This window comes from Macrobrachium nipponense, chromosome 16 (assembly GCF_015104395.2).
Source record: "Macrobrachium nipponense isolate FS-2020 chromosome 16, ASM1510439v2, whole genome shotgun sequence".
Classification (NCBI taxonomy): Eukaryota; Metazoa; Arthropoda; class Malacostraca; order Decapoda; family Palaemonidae; genus Macrobrachium; species Macrobrachium nipponense.
Window position 1 is genome coordinate 50,708,709 of NC_087209.1, and position 15,216 is coordinate 50,723,924.

Sequence of the window (15,216 nt, forward strand, 5' to 3'; positions counted from 1 at the left end):
TGTAATACACAAGCTGCTGCTGGATAACCATTATTCATCTACCTTATGCAGGGATTGAGCTGATCGAATCATTGATTCACTTGGCTCCCATTCATAGCAATCTTTATCTCCTCCATTCCCTTTAGTCAACAAAATGCCATTTACTGATTCCATATTCAATCTGTTCCGCACATCAGTTTTTACTAATTCCACCTGTGAGAATATTCTTTCCACAGCAGCAGAAGAGTGTGGAAGCACCATTAAATCTATCATAAACTGAGAAATTTTAGGGAATATAGGTGTCCCACGCTGCATTCCATTTCCCTGACAGAGCACCAAAATTTAGTAGGATCATTTGATTGACCTAATTTCTCTTGAAATGTTAATTGTCTCCACTCATCATAATGAGCCTCGTCTACCAGCTGGGGAAATTTAGTGAGGAGAGGAATTACACTTTTGACAGAGGCTTTTCTTACTACCACTAGATCATGCGCATTTAGGAAAGGCAGTATCTCATTCATTCCTGAAAGTCTTTTACAAATTTGTCCTGCTAGTTCTATGTAAAGATTCAAGCATATAACTCTGAACTCTGATAGCTCAGATTTCAATCCTTCCATCATATTCTTATCCTTCACATGCATTTCAACTTTACTTCCAAATTTCCAATCATGCTCAACCATGAAATTAGAAGGGTTATTGTAGTTGATGGCAAAAGCATGAGGTGCCTTCATTATAACATCTCTTTTAATGTAATTGCCAAGGAGAGTCCTGTAAAAAGCATAGATGTTACTGTATGCAACGTGAATTTTTACAGATTGACTCTGAAATTCCTTATTCATTTTGTTAATTATGGGTAAAATATAACTAAGAAAATATACATATAGCATTATTCAAACCATCAACTATTCTACCGGCTGCTTTGACATTGCTTTCCAAGGCTTCAGATTGAAAAAATAGAACCAGAGCTGGCCATTGCTCTACCATCCTGTCCACAACAGGCCCCAAAGACAACCACCTAGTCTGGCAAGGGTGGAGAATTCTATGAGAATCTACACGGACAATCCTGAAATTCTTGAAATTAAACTAATCTTTTGGGGCTATGATTTATGTAACCGTGAATGTCCCTACATAAATCTTCCACAGAGCTAGGTAGCTTTTGAGAAGCTGCTGAAGAATGGAGATGCAAGGAATGTCATATGCATCCAAGAACAAACAAATTAGGTACTCTTGTCTCAAGCTTTGCCTTTAGACCTCCCATGTTCCCCATCGTCACTGAGGCGTTATCTGCAGCATATCCAATCATGTTTTCAAAGGGGATACCATGCCTATTCATAAAAGTACTCAACACTTTGAATAGTCCCTCGGCACTAGCATCCTCAACATCAATCAGTTGCACAAATGTATCTTCAACTAAAGCTTTTTCATGATCAACAATTCTTTCGACAACAGCCAATTGCTTAATTGTAGACACGTCTGTGCTCTCATTAAGCATTAATGAATACTTGCGATATTCAAGAAGTATTAACTTAATTCTTTCAGTCTCTCATTACCAATGCAATTAACAACTAAATTCCTAGAAACCTTCCGACCTGACCTGTAATTCTGAATTATTGGCTCATTAGGCACTCCTTTTTTCAGAAGTTTCAAAAGATGGTCCATAACATTGAATGAAATATTGTGGTCACAAATGAATTTCAATAACATCAATCTGAATCTCTCGGAGTCTCTAGCAGACCGTGATTTCCTTGAAAATAATGAAGGTACTGATGCCCTGATGACACAGGTTTAGCACGAGTTATGCGGTAATTGGTCTTCAAATGTCTGTACAAGTGAGAAAGCGTTCATTCTTTAATTTAGAGCACACAGTAAAGTTTGCTTTATCTTTCAAATTTTCATCACTTCCCTCATATTTTTTTAAAGCAGTTAGGCTTAACATCAATAGACCATTTTCCTATGTATTTATATTCGCGAGGTTTCTTCCTACTTGAGGTTAATTCTACGTCAATGATAGCAGTCTCCTGACTTATGCTTTCCACATTTACCTAATTCACTGCCATTTTTGTCTTGGAGTATGAGGGCCCCCCCCACAAAAAAAAAAAAGAAAAAATGAACCTAACTAAAAGTCTGATCAATCTCCTCACTAGCTGAAACAATGGTTAAGAATATATATATTATATATATATCTATATATATATATATATATATATATATATATATATATATATATATATATATATATATATATATATATATATATATCATTATCCATAATTACATTGTACACATTTTGGTTTCTAGATATTTAAGTAAGTTTTCATTACATACACAAAATGTCATACGAAACTAACATATAAAGTCTGCATGATGAAAACTTGCAAAGATGAAATGGACTTCATAACACTTGAAGTTGAAAGACAACTAACCTGACTGCTCCTTGAGTATGGACTTAGGCATAGGTTCAGGTATAGACTCCTACTGATCACTTGTTATTTCACTGTCCATGTCCATACCGGAAGAAGTAATACTGCTAATGCCACTAGTACTAGGCACTGAATCTCCATACAGACCTAATTCATAAGTTTCAAACAATAGTAAACTAAAATATACTAGGCACTGGATCGTCATACAGACCTAATTAAAAAATTTAAAACAATAGCATAACTAAAGCATTAAGTCAACTGCACTTTGTAAATAATTTCTAACACTAAATCAATTTGTAAGTTATAAAATTAAATAAATTAACTAATATGTGACATATTTCTTCCTTACTTGAGGAGGAAGAACCTTTCCTTTGTTACCCTTGGTTCGTTTTGCTCTGAGTCAGACTCTCCCTCCTTTGTCTCATTCCCTTTTGTACCCCCCCTGATCCCAACTCCTTGACGAGGTGGGGGGCTTAGGGATCCACTGCAGAGAGAGTATGCCCCTTTTACGCCTACACTCTCTGCTGTGGATCCAACTGAACATTGGGACCTTTAACTCCTTTACTCCTCCTCCTTATAAATTTTCCCCTTTCCCTTCTTCTTCTTTCGTTGACGACTCTGGCATGGTTTTAGACTATTGAATTGACTGCTCTTTTAACCTGGAGGAGGGTGTAGTTGGACGGCATGCCACTCCACCCGTAAAATTCAAGTACCTGACGTGTTCGAGCGAGGGGAAAGTCTTATGTCAAACTTGGTCCCTAGTACTGGGTCGGATCTCGACGGACTGACGACGCCTTAAGTGCTGGGGATCAGGTGTATAACCAGGAAGTAACCTCTAGGGGTGGCCCATTAATGTGACATTCCACACCCCTCCCTTGTTGGGCTCCATGGTGGGTGGAGGACTACCTGGCTGAAAACATCTCTCTCGTGTACATGTATACATTATTAGGCCCTAATGTTGATGACCCCAGCGCGGAATTAGACTTGGCTACTGGATTCGCTCAAGAAAATAAGCCCAACATAACAACGATGGCACCATATGAGCCATTAACAAGAAATAATAGAAAAAGAAAAATGTACAAACCCGACCCAACATTAGTTCATTTTGACCACATTTTTGGCACAGATAATTGGTCCAGATTTCTTGTTCTCAAAACAGAGAGGAAAATTTCCTCCTATGTTTTAGAGAACAAATTATTAAGCTTACTCCCTACCAGAGAAATGAGTTTCAGAGCTGAAATTTAATGAATGGCCTGATTGAGGCCACAACAAAAGCCCAGTCAGAAGCATATCAGAACATTAAAGAAATTCAAGGGATAAAAGTAACGGTGGAAAGCCATGACATGCTCAACTATATCCAAGGTACAGTTGTACTACCCCAAATTGAAAATGAGGAAGAATTACCAGAAAAGCATATTATATTAGAATCACTAAAATTAAGATATGACAATATTCACGATCTGGAGTTATATCAAATTCCAAGTAAAAAAAACCAGAAGTTTCCATCAAAATAGTAAAAATCAAGTTTCACAGGCCAAAATTTACCAGCCGCAAAGATTAAAATACTTGGTCAAAAACAGAGAAGTACGCCCTCACGTACCGAAACCACTACAATGTAAAAATGTTGTAAATTTGGTCACACATTCAAGAAATGCCAAAATGAAGAAATATGTGCAGTGTGGTGGTTCAGAAGACCATAGAACTGAGTGGAATTGCCCAAATATTAAATGTGCTAACTGTGGACTTGCTCACCATGCAAAGTCAAAAGAATGCCCATTCTATATGTATAATCACAGAATTAAAAACTTCTGATGAGTAGAACTGGAATGGCAGCAAGAGAGGCTAAGCTTGAGTTAAAAGTTAGAGGGATACTTGACCCAAGCAGAAATCCATCATATAAAATTATGTTAAAAAATAAGGTTCCCCAAATATCTGAAGCTTGTTTAGAAAGTAGGAATCTAATACCTGAAACCACAATAAAAAACAAATATGCTGCTCTATCATCCTTAGATGATCATGATGCCAATACTTCATGTATAGAGACAGCACCTTCCAATGCAGAAATTGCTGATGATTTCCCACCAGATCAGAGAGCAAGGGGAAAAAGGCGAGACCCTGGAAATGGGACCCCTCCGAAATCAAAAAAACTTGACAACAAAGAGGACTCCCATCCTCTAAAAAGTAATATAGATAGTATTGAAGTAGAAGCTGAAACATTAATCACCTCACAAACTAACGATTTCTTAGAAAATAACAACATTGTCCATATAACTCCGTCACCCATAATAGGACAAAGAAGAAAATCCTTAACTCATCCTCAACCCCAACCAAGTAGTAGTATTCATCATCAAGCTGCCTCTGTTGAAATAGACTCCTCTCCCAGTCTCAGTAAAACAAACAATACACTACCAATCACTCAAATAGAAATGCCTTATCCACTCATGATAAATTATGTGGATGTAATGAATGTTTCATTGTTCAGTTGAATACAATGAAAACTTCCATCAACAAGCAGCTCACTAATATGATTAATAATTTCATCAAATTCAAAACTAAAAACCAACAGGAAAATCTTGAAAAACACTCCGAAGATTGCATGTGTGTAGACCATCTTATTAAACTCGCTCATCGAGTGCTAGAGGCATAGAACATTTATTGGAAAAAATAAAACAAAAAACAAAAGTCCCAAGGAGCAGTTACAAAGAGACTTAACATAAAGTCAAATATTAAGAAACCTGCAGCTTTACACGAGTATGCAACCACAAAAGTAAGAGGAAGTAATGTTCTGCTTGACAGAGGCCTTCCCCACAATAACATTCCGCGCTTATATTATTCAGTGGAACGTAAATGGTTTAAAAACAAGATTACAAATAGGAGAAATTCAAAGATTATTAAAACAATATGAACCTATAGCAATATGCTTGCAACATACAAATGAAAATGTCTCGAGAATAGGCAATTATACATTAGCATCACATTCAGTTCCTGATATGAATACATTAGGAACAGCAATTTACGTCAATAACCGAATTACTTACGAAAATATATTGACTAATAGTTCTGAATTCCAACTATCTGGAATTAACTTCATATTAACAACTCTACTTTTAATTTGTATAATATTTACAACCAACCTTCATGTAATTATGATTTACAAAATCTACCTCAAGTATTACCGAATATACGTGATGAATTTTTAATAGTTGGAGATTTTAATGCCCACAGCCCATTATGGGATTCCTTTTGCAATGAAACAGATTCACATGGTAACAAAATTGAGCATATGATTGACAATCATAATCTTTGCATTTTAAATGATGGAGACATTAGCACTTACTTTTCGAAATCCCATGGAAGTTTTTCATCCATAGACTTAAGTATTTGCTCACCTAATATAGTGGACAGATTTGATTGGAATGTTTTAGATGATCCATATACCAGTGATCATTTTCCAATTTTAATATCCTGTTTGGGACATACCCAACACCAACTGTCCCACGATATAATGTAGATAAGGCAGACTGGGACCAGTATAAATTTAAAACCAGCCAGATCCATCCATTTACAGCAGTACAAGGTCATGATGAGACAGTAGATTTCTTCACAAACTTTGTAATTACTACTAATCCCAAGAAACACTCAGTACCCTGGTGGTCTGACACACTATCCCACCTGATACAAGAAAAACATATTATAGGTAGAAGATTAGAAACCCTGCATAATAGATTTAATGTCATAAGTAAAAGACCTCTAAATTTTGAGAGCACTGCCAAGAAACTTGTAGACATTACTATAGAAATCAGTCTACTAAAACCTCATTACAATCGGATCTCGGCAAGATTCAGAAGGGAAGCCATTAGAGGAAAAATAATGTCATGGCAAAAATATGTATCTAGCATATCTGATACAACCTCAATAAGTAAAGTCTGGGAAAAATTTAGGAAAATTAATGGATCTCATATTAGATCTCAGAGACATGCACTAATACATAATGGCCAACCAGTACATGATAGTAACGCCATTTCGAATATTTTAGGGCGTAACATCCAAGCAATAAGTAGTATAATCAATATAGATGATCACTTTCGAACCATTAAAGCCCGTGAAGAAGCTGTTCCATTGAATTTTGAAACATTAGAGGATATATATTATAACCAGATTTTCACAGAAGAGGAATTTGAATATGCTTTATCTAACTGTAACTCTTCTGCTCCAGGCCAAGACAACGTAAATTTTGAGATGATAAAAAACCTGGCTCTGTTAGCAAAAACATACTTATTGAAGCTTTATAATCATTTATGGGTAAATCACCTGTTCCCAAAAGCATGGAAACATGCTATAATCATACCAGTTGTCAAACCAGGGAAAGATCCAAGCAATCCTAATAACTATAGACCAATATCCCTGACAAGTTGCTTGTGCAAATTGCTAGAAAAAAGTGGTAAATTATAGACTAAACTGGTGCCTACGTAAGAATAAGACTGTCTTCAACTCAATTTGGCTCACAATCTGAAAGATCTACTTTAGATTCACTTTCCCATCTAGAAAATTATATACGGAGAGGGTGTTTTAACGTAAGCAAATTACAGTTGCCATAATTCTTTGATATCCAAAAAGCATATGATACGACCTGGAGATACTCAATTTTAAAGTCCTTACACGAAAATGGTTTTAGAGGGCACTTACCAATTTTTATCGAGAATTTTATCCATGAAAGAACTTTTCAAACACGAATAAATAATGTATAGTTCTGACTCCTTCAATTTAGATTGTGGAGTCCCTCAAGGGAGTGTTTTGAGTGGAACTCTTTTTGCTCTAGCTATTAATAACATCGTAAAGCAGTTACACAGGGAGTACAAAATAGCTTGTATGTAGATGACTTTGCTATATATTATTCCTCAAGCAGTCTTCGTCATCTACAAAGAATTCTTAAAGCTATCAAAAACATCCACAACTGGACTTTGTCAGTAGGCTTTAAGCTCTCTATAGAGAAAACCCAAGCAATTATGTCTACAAAATAGTAGATGAAACAGAATCAAGACATAGATCTTAAATTAGGTGATAGCCCTCATTCAGTTTAGTAATACTATAAAATTTTTAGGCTTGGTATTTGACACTCATCTTAATTGGAAAGCACACATAGCCTTTGTAAAAAATAAATGTAATAGTGCCTTAAATTTGATAAGAAAATTGTCTCATACGACTTGGGGAGCTAGAGACAAACATTGCTTATGATATATAAAGCACTAGTTTTTATCCAAAGTGGATTATGGAAGTCCAATTTACGGGTCAGCATCACAAAGTACCTTGAAGTCCTTAGACTCTATCCACACTCGAGGCTTGAGACTTTGTAGTGGAGCCTTTAAATCTTCTCCAAACACTTCAGTATGTTGTGAAAGTGGCGAACCCCCATTATCCGTACATCGTGACCTTGTAACAATGAGAAGTGCTTTAAAGATAACGTCCACTGATTCCCCCACAAAAAAACTATTTGGCATGCGAGATATATTTATTAGTAATCACGAACCACCTTTTCCAATAAGAGCTAATAGGTTATTGGAATCTATTGGCCTTAGAGTAAATATACTCCCACCCTCAAATTCTCCACCTCCATGGATGATGAAGAAAATCAAAGTATGTTCTAACCTTTATCATCTATCAAAAAAGCAAAATTATACTTCAGATCGCTATAAACAGTATACATTAGAACACATTCGAAGTAAAGGCCCACATAAAGCAATATACACTGATGGATCCAAATCTTCTGCAGGAGTTGGTTGTGCTGCAGTGTCATCATACAAAATAAGTCAGAATTCATTGCCAATTGAAGCAACTGTCTTTACTGCTGAGTTAACAGCAATTATATTGGCAATCAATCAAATAAAATTGACAAATAATAAACTGAATAATAAATTTGTAATATATTCTGACTCAAGAAGCGCAATTGAATCCCTCAAGAGTTATTCACATAAGAACCCTTTAGTAAAGGAAATTAAACAAATCATCAATAAATTATATTCACGTGGGGTTAACATTGAAATATGCTGGATTCCTGCCCATGTTGGAATCCAAGGTAATGAAAAGGCAGATGAAAAGGCCAAGTCTGGGATAAATTCACCAATTTTTGACAATAAATTGCCTGCTACAGATTATATAAACTCAGTGAAGCAGTGCATAAAAACAAAATGGCAAAATCTGTGGGATAGTGAAGCAAACACCAATAAATTAAAGTGCATCAAACAGAATGTAGACTTGTGGAATACATCAGTACAAAATGAAAAACGAGCTGAAGTAATATTAACAAGATTACGAATAGGCCACACAAGACTAACTCACGAGTATCTAATGATAACTCCACAAGGAACATCCCTCATTGCAATGTGTGCAATGTAATTTTAACAGTCAAGCATATTTTATGTGAATGCCTAATTTTTAATAGAGAGAGAAATTTATATTTAGGCAATAAATCATTATCAGAAATACTATCAGAATCAGATCATTTTTCTTTATATAGAATATTAATATTTTTAAAAAAGACTAATTTGATTAATAAGATTTAACATATACCATTTTAAATAGATGACTTTTGTCATTTTTATCTATTTCAGTCTTTTATAAGTTCAATTCATATTTTTAATTCCAACCTCATATATCACTTAATAATCCCTCATTTATCATTAATTTATTATAATTCATTAACTTCATTCCATACCATTCCATGTTGTAGACATAACATTTTATGAGCGTATTTTTAAATAATTTTCTCCCGAATAATTTCGGGCCAGCACTGTAAGAGTCTGATTAGACTCATTGGGCTGGTAAATCTTAACTTTATAATAATAATAATCCCTTTTGTACCTGCTTAGAGAATAATGCACGATCACTAATTGGTCATTAACATAATTGTAGTGTGTGATATATATATATATATATATATATATATATATATATATATATATATTATATATATATTATATATATATACATATACATACATACATATACACACACACACACACACACACCTTATCAGTAACACTAAATACGAACGATTAGGATTATATATTTCAAAGATTGCATTTGGAAACAAAACTTCAGGTGTATATATAACGTAGGAGCTATAGCCTAGCATTCTGAACTGCAGACTGAAAAATTTTGTGTCATGGTCTTGCCTTCTGCTTAGTTTAATTTAAAACACTTTCAATCTCGGAGCAAGCTTAGGGGTTCAAAAAGAAAACCAGCTGAGTCACATTAAACACGAAATTGACTTACCTTTACCCTTTTCAAGCTAAGACATCAACGACATGATGATTAACAAATAACACTTGACAAGCATTAATAGTAAGAACGGCCTTGTTTAGGTACCTAGCATCTAGCAACTAACACACTGGTTGACATTGAACTTGAAAATTGATAACTTGTACTCTTGTGCAGTTGTGCTACTTATGTTGTCACTTTGTGTGACTGAGTAGTATCAAACAGAAATAGGCAACCACGACGGGAAAAATACAAGTATGGCTCAGACATAAGACCTGTGATCTATAGGTTTCCTTCTCAAAAACCTCCCTAATTCCTATCTCAACGTCTATACAGAAAATAACATCCTGTAGTTTTGTATGAATATCCATTACCATAAAGTTATAGGCAACCGTAACGTGAACAATACAAGTAGGCCTCAGATATGAGACCTGTGTTCTGTAGTTTCCTTGTCAGAAACTACTTTAATTCCTACCTCTACGTCTATACAGTATATAACTTACGGTAGTTATATATGCATATTGAATACCATTACTATAAAGTTTTGATTCAAACAAAAATGAGTGATAGAGTTATATACCATATTAACTAAATGCTCTTAAAGAGGTTCTTACTACAAGAGGTCACAGATCGTCGCTGTGTTGACTCGATACTCGGTTGCAAGCAATTATCAACACTAGGTCGGGGTTCTTAGAGTTGAAGTTCCTGTAATCCTTCATAAACATTTAACCTAGGCTAGAAAATAAACTGTGGAGGATGATATTTTCTGATTAGATAAAAATTAGGATTCCAAAACCTATGTTTAGGGAAATGTGCATATAAATAAGTAATGGAAAATTACAAAGTTAGAAAATAACCAATCTGTTTAGTATAAACGTAAGAAAGTATCATATTTTTGAGCAAAAATTTCCATTTCATATCATTCTAACCGGGGTCGTAATAAAGTAAACTTGTTTGAAAAGTTTACTAGAGGCATAGAACATTTATTGGAAAAAATAAAACATAAACAAAAGTCCCAAGGAGCAATTGCAAAGAGACTTAATATAAAGTCAAATATTAAGAAACCTGCAGCATTACATGAGTATGCAACCACAAAAGTAAGAGGAAATAACATTCGGCGCTTATATTATTCAGTGGAACATAAATGGTTTAAAAACACATTACAAATAGGAGAAATTCAAAGATTGTTAAAACTATATGAATCGATAGCAATATGCTTGCAACATACAAATGAAAATGTCTCGAGAATAGGCAATTATACATTAGCATCACATTCAGTTCCTGATATGAGAATACGTTAGGAACAGCAATTTACGTCAGTAACAGAATTACATATGAAAATATATTGACTAATAGTTCTGAATTCCAACTATCTGGAATTAAACTTCATATTAACCCTTAAACGCCGACTGGACGTATTTTACGTCGAGATAAATTGTCTGTCGGTTGCCGACTGCACGTATTTTACGTCGACATACAAAAGTTTTTTATAAAATTCGCGGAAAAATACTTATAGGCCTACCAGCCTAAAACTTTTGAATCACGCGCCTTGGGGGATGCTGGGAGTTCACGGATCAAGGCCTTGTTTTGTTTTGAAGCGTGACCCAGGTGCGCATGCGCGATATCCCTTCTTCTCGCTCCAGCCAGCATCAGTAGCGCACCATCCGAGAGCGATCTTTCGTGAAAAGCGTGTTTTTCTGGACTTGTGCAAGACTTTGAGTATTTGTATTGCTACAGGACATTCATAGATATGTCTCAACGACGTGTGAACCGTGAAAGGCGCGTTTTACCGGTCGGAAGGGATCGTGTAAGGCGAGTTTTGGACCTGGATGCTGGCGAGGGCCAAGCACCGCATCGACCCGCACCTCAAGGACGTTCTGTGCGGCCACGTAGTGTTTCAGGAACACATCGTATGCCTTTGGTTACCCCTAGGAAGCATGTGGGCATCCTTAGGGGCATTCGTAGGCATTTGGGAGGCCTCCAACCAAGGGACATAGACGAGTATCTTTCGGAGCTTGATCGGGAACATGTCGCAAGTCCTCATTTTGATGGCGGATGGTCATCGAGTGATGAGGACATCAGTCCCGATGAAAGTGAGGATGAATATATGCCCCCAATGTCCGTTCGAGGCTCACATCCCGAAAGTGAGCTCGAATTCAGTGGGTTCAGTGCTTACGAGGGGGAATCTGAGGAGGGGGAGGGTGGGGATACGGGCTCAAGTTTTATCGCAGAGGACGATACAGAAAGTGAGGGCCTAAGTGAGGGTGATGGGCCAACGGGGGTGGGTAGTGTGCAATATCGTGCCCGCACCTGTGTGCGTGCGCGCGCATGGGCACGTAGAAGGTCGGCTCGTCGCGCCAGCCAAGGTGAAGGTCGGTCGTCGGAGAGTGACGAGGGGTGGACGAGGACCCCACCCCTCCTAACATGCACCCCTTCACGGCAACCCCTGGGATGACCATACCAGTACCCCTGACTGGTTTGGGGTTCATCCAGCTTTTCCTGACGCGGGAATTGCTGGAATACCTGGTACACGAGACGGTGGACTACGCTCGGTACTGCTGGTATGAGCTGAGGACGACCTTGTCGTATTACTGGCGGGGTTGCAACCTCATTGACATGGCGCATTTTTTGGGGCTCCACATTTATTTTGGTATGACACCTGCTGTCGACGTCAGGCAATATTGGAGGAGAAATTATTTTTTATGTATGCCGAATGTCCCTATCCCGTGATAATTTCCTGGCGTTGGACAGGTACTTCAACGCCTTCAACCGAAGGCCATACCCCGGAATAACAGTGATCGCCTCCTTTTAGTGCGTACAGTGTTGGATTATATCCGTGAGCGGTGTAGTAATCTCGTGATTCCTGGAAAGAACCTGTCTTTGGATGAGGGGATGATGCCTTACAAAGGACGTCTTAGTATAAAAGTGTATAACCCCAAGAAACCAAAGAAATATGGTGTGAAATTCTTTCTCATTACCGAGGCCAACACTGGATACGTTGTGGACTTTTCAGTGTATACCGGGGTCTTCTCCACGCTGCGTGACACTGTATTCAACCTTGTGGGACGTTTCCATAACCAGGGATATCACCTGTTTATGGATAATTATTATAACTCGGTATCCCTGCCCCAGGAACTGTATGAAGCAGGTGTTCACGTCAGTGGTACCCTTCGGTTGGTGCGTGGGGCCCCGAATGTCCTCAAGAGGTTCGCTATAGTCGATTCATTTAAGGTAGATTCTTGCGCCTACGAGACGTTTGTTTGGCGGCCTCTGATTGGCTGGTAGCGGGAGGCAGACTGCTCACTCAGTGGGTCTATTTTTCGTTTGTAGCTTAGAAAACTAGCAATATGTTTACATTTCTTCATTTATCTCACGTTTTTAAACAAAAAGATAGGGAAAAGTTTTTGGCGTCATACCTAAGGATTCGGTATTCAAATGTACAATTAAATAATCTTTTCCTGAAATCAATAAGTTAAAATACAAAGGAATTACAACGAGTAGAAGTGAAGGGAGAAACATTTCATTCTTTATACCTGTTTTTATTCATCATCGGATTTTGCATAATTCATGAGATCAAGATAAAATAAAATCTTGTGTTATTAAACAATAAAATCACCCTGAATACGCCGGTACTTTCAGATTTTAGATGCGTGTAATATGTAAAGAGAAAATGAAGAATATGTCTTTTTATGTTGCACTCGTGCTTGACTCGGTTTGACAATAGTGCCGAGACACATCGTTAGGTCTGGTCCTCTCAGCTAGAGCCGTTGGCGTGTTGGCAGTTGCCAATTGGCGATATGAGAAGTTTGCAGTTTCGAGACTGTATTCACCGAATTATTATGTCATTACATTTTCTATAAATAAATGCATAGAATTCCCATTATGACTTTCGAACATTTTTACTCAAATATCATATATGTCCGTATTTCTGGACATATCTGATAAAAAAAAAAGTAAATAATCAGATAGATGCATCTGGTATCGTTGGAGGTGTAGGCTGCCGCGGGCGGGAAATTCAGTCCAGGAATGAATTTGAAATCTACGGACCTACTTCGCACTCTTCAGCTCATCCTTAGTTTTAATGAGGTTGGTTTCAACATATTGCTTCTAATTTTCTTATATGAATATATTTTCAAACGAAAGAGATATCAGAGACTTAATTGAGTGATATGAAATAATAATCTCAGTGGAGCAATAAACAGCAACGAACTAAGCAAGATTTCTTTTTCTTTTCAAGCAGATGTCTCGAGATGCAGCACCATTCGTCGCACCGTTTTCCAGATTTGCAAGTCAAGCTCGCAACATTATAATGAATGTTCATCGTTACTTCAGCTCACAGTGGGGAGCAGACTCAAGAAATGAAGTATTTGAGAAGACCGCCAAAGCTACAGGAGTGCCAACCAACACAGTGAAAAAAATCAAGCGACAGTCATCTGAGTGTGGTAACGTCCCTTCGCTTCACCTGTATATCCAGGAAGAGGATCCGAGTGAAGGACAAGGTGGATAGTTTTGAAAAAATGAGTGTATTCGGAAGGAGATTTTGTCTTTTTACGAGAGAGGAGAGCTCCCAAACGTTAGATGCCCTACTGGAAAAAGTGAAGGAAACCTGGACCCGGTAAAGTTTAATGGTGGAAGAACAACGTTATGGAAAATTGTGAGAGGGCTTGGATTCCGGTACAAAAAAGTGACGAGTGGAAGAGCAATTTTAATGGAACGTGATGATATAGTGGCAGCGAGAACTGAATACCTACGGTTAATTGAAAAGAATAGGAATTGTAGTGCAACTGAACGTAAACCTGAAGTATTCCTTGATGAAACTTGGATAAACCAAAATGAATGTGTACGTCAGTGTTGGACAACGGGTGAAGGAGAAATAGGACCCCAAACTTAAGACTGGAAAGGGGTTAAGATTTATTGTGGTGCACGCGGGGAGTAAGAAGGGGTTTGTCAAAGATGCGCTATTGTTGTTTAGGTCAAAAAATGGTGCCAAAGGGGACTACCATGATTCCTTGGACCATGAAAGGTTTTTAAAGTGGTTTAAGGAACAACTATTGCCTAATATAGAAGATAGATCTCTAATCATAATGGACAATGCTCCCTACCATAGCAAAATAGAAAATAAAGTGCCAACAACCAGCAACAGAAAAAGTGAATTCATAGAGTGGCTTTCTTCTAATAACGTCACCCACGACCCATCAGCAACAAAGCCAAAATTGCTGCAGATTGCCAAGTGTCACAAAGAAAAACAGAGGTATGTGATAGATGAGATAGCCCGTGCAAATGGTCATGATGTGCTCAGACTGCCACCATATTATTGTCAGTTTAACCCCATAGAACTTATATGGGCTCAAATAAAGGGGGATATCAGAAAAAATAACTCTAATGCAAATCAATCTTTGAAAACTGTTGAGCAGCTTACGAGACTGGCGATAGACAAAGTTACAACAGAACACTGGAAGAAATGTTTTCACACGTTAAGAAATTAGAAGATGATTATAGGAGGAAAGATGTTGCTAGAGAGCATATGTTTGAAAGTTTTGTTATTGACATTGGAGATGAC

General features: G+C 37.2%; 1 pseudogene; it reads right to left on the reverse strand.

Moving 5' to 3' along the window:
- Window positions 1-248: 248 nt before the first annotated feature.
- On the reverse strand, window positions 249-1,471 carry LOC135195331 (uncharacterized; annotated as a pseudogene).
- Window positions 1,472-15,216: the final 13,745 nt, after the last annotated feature.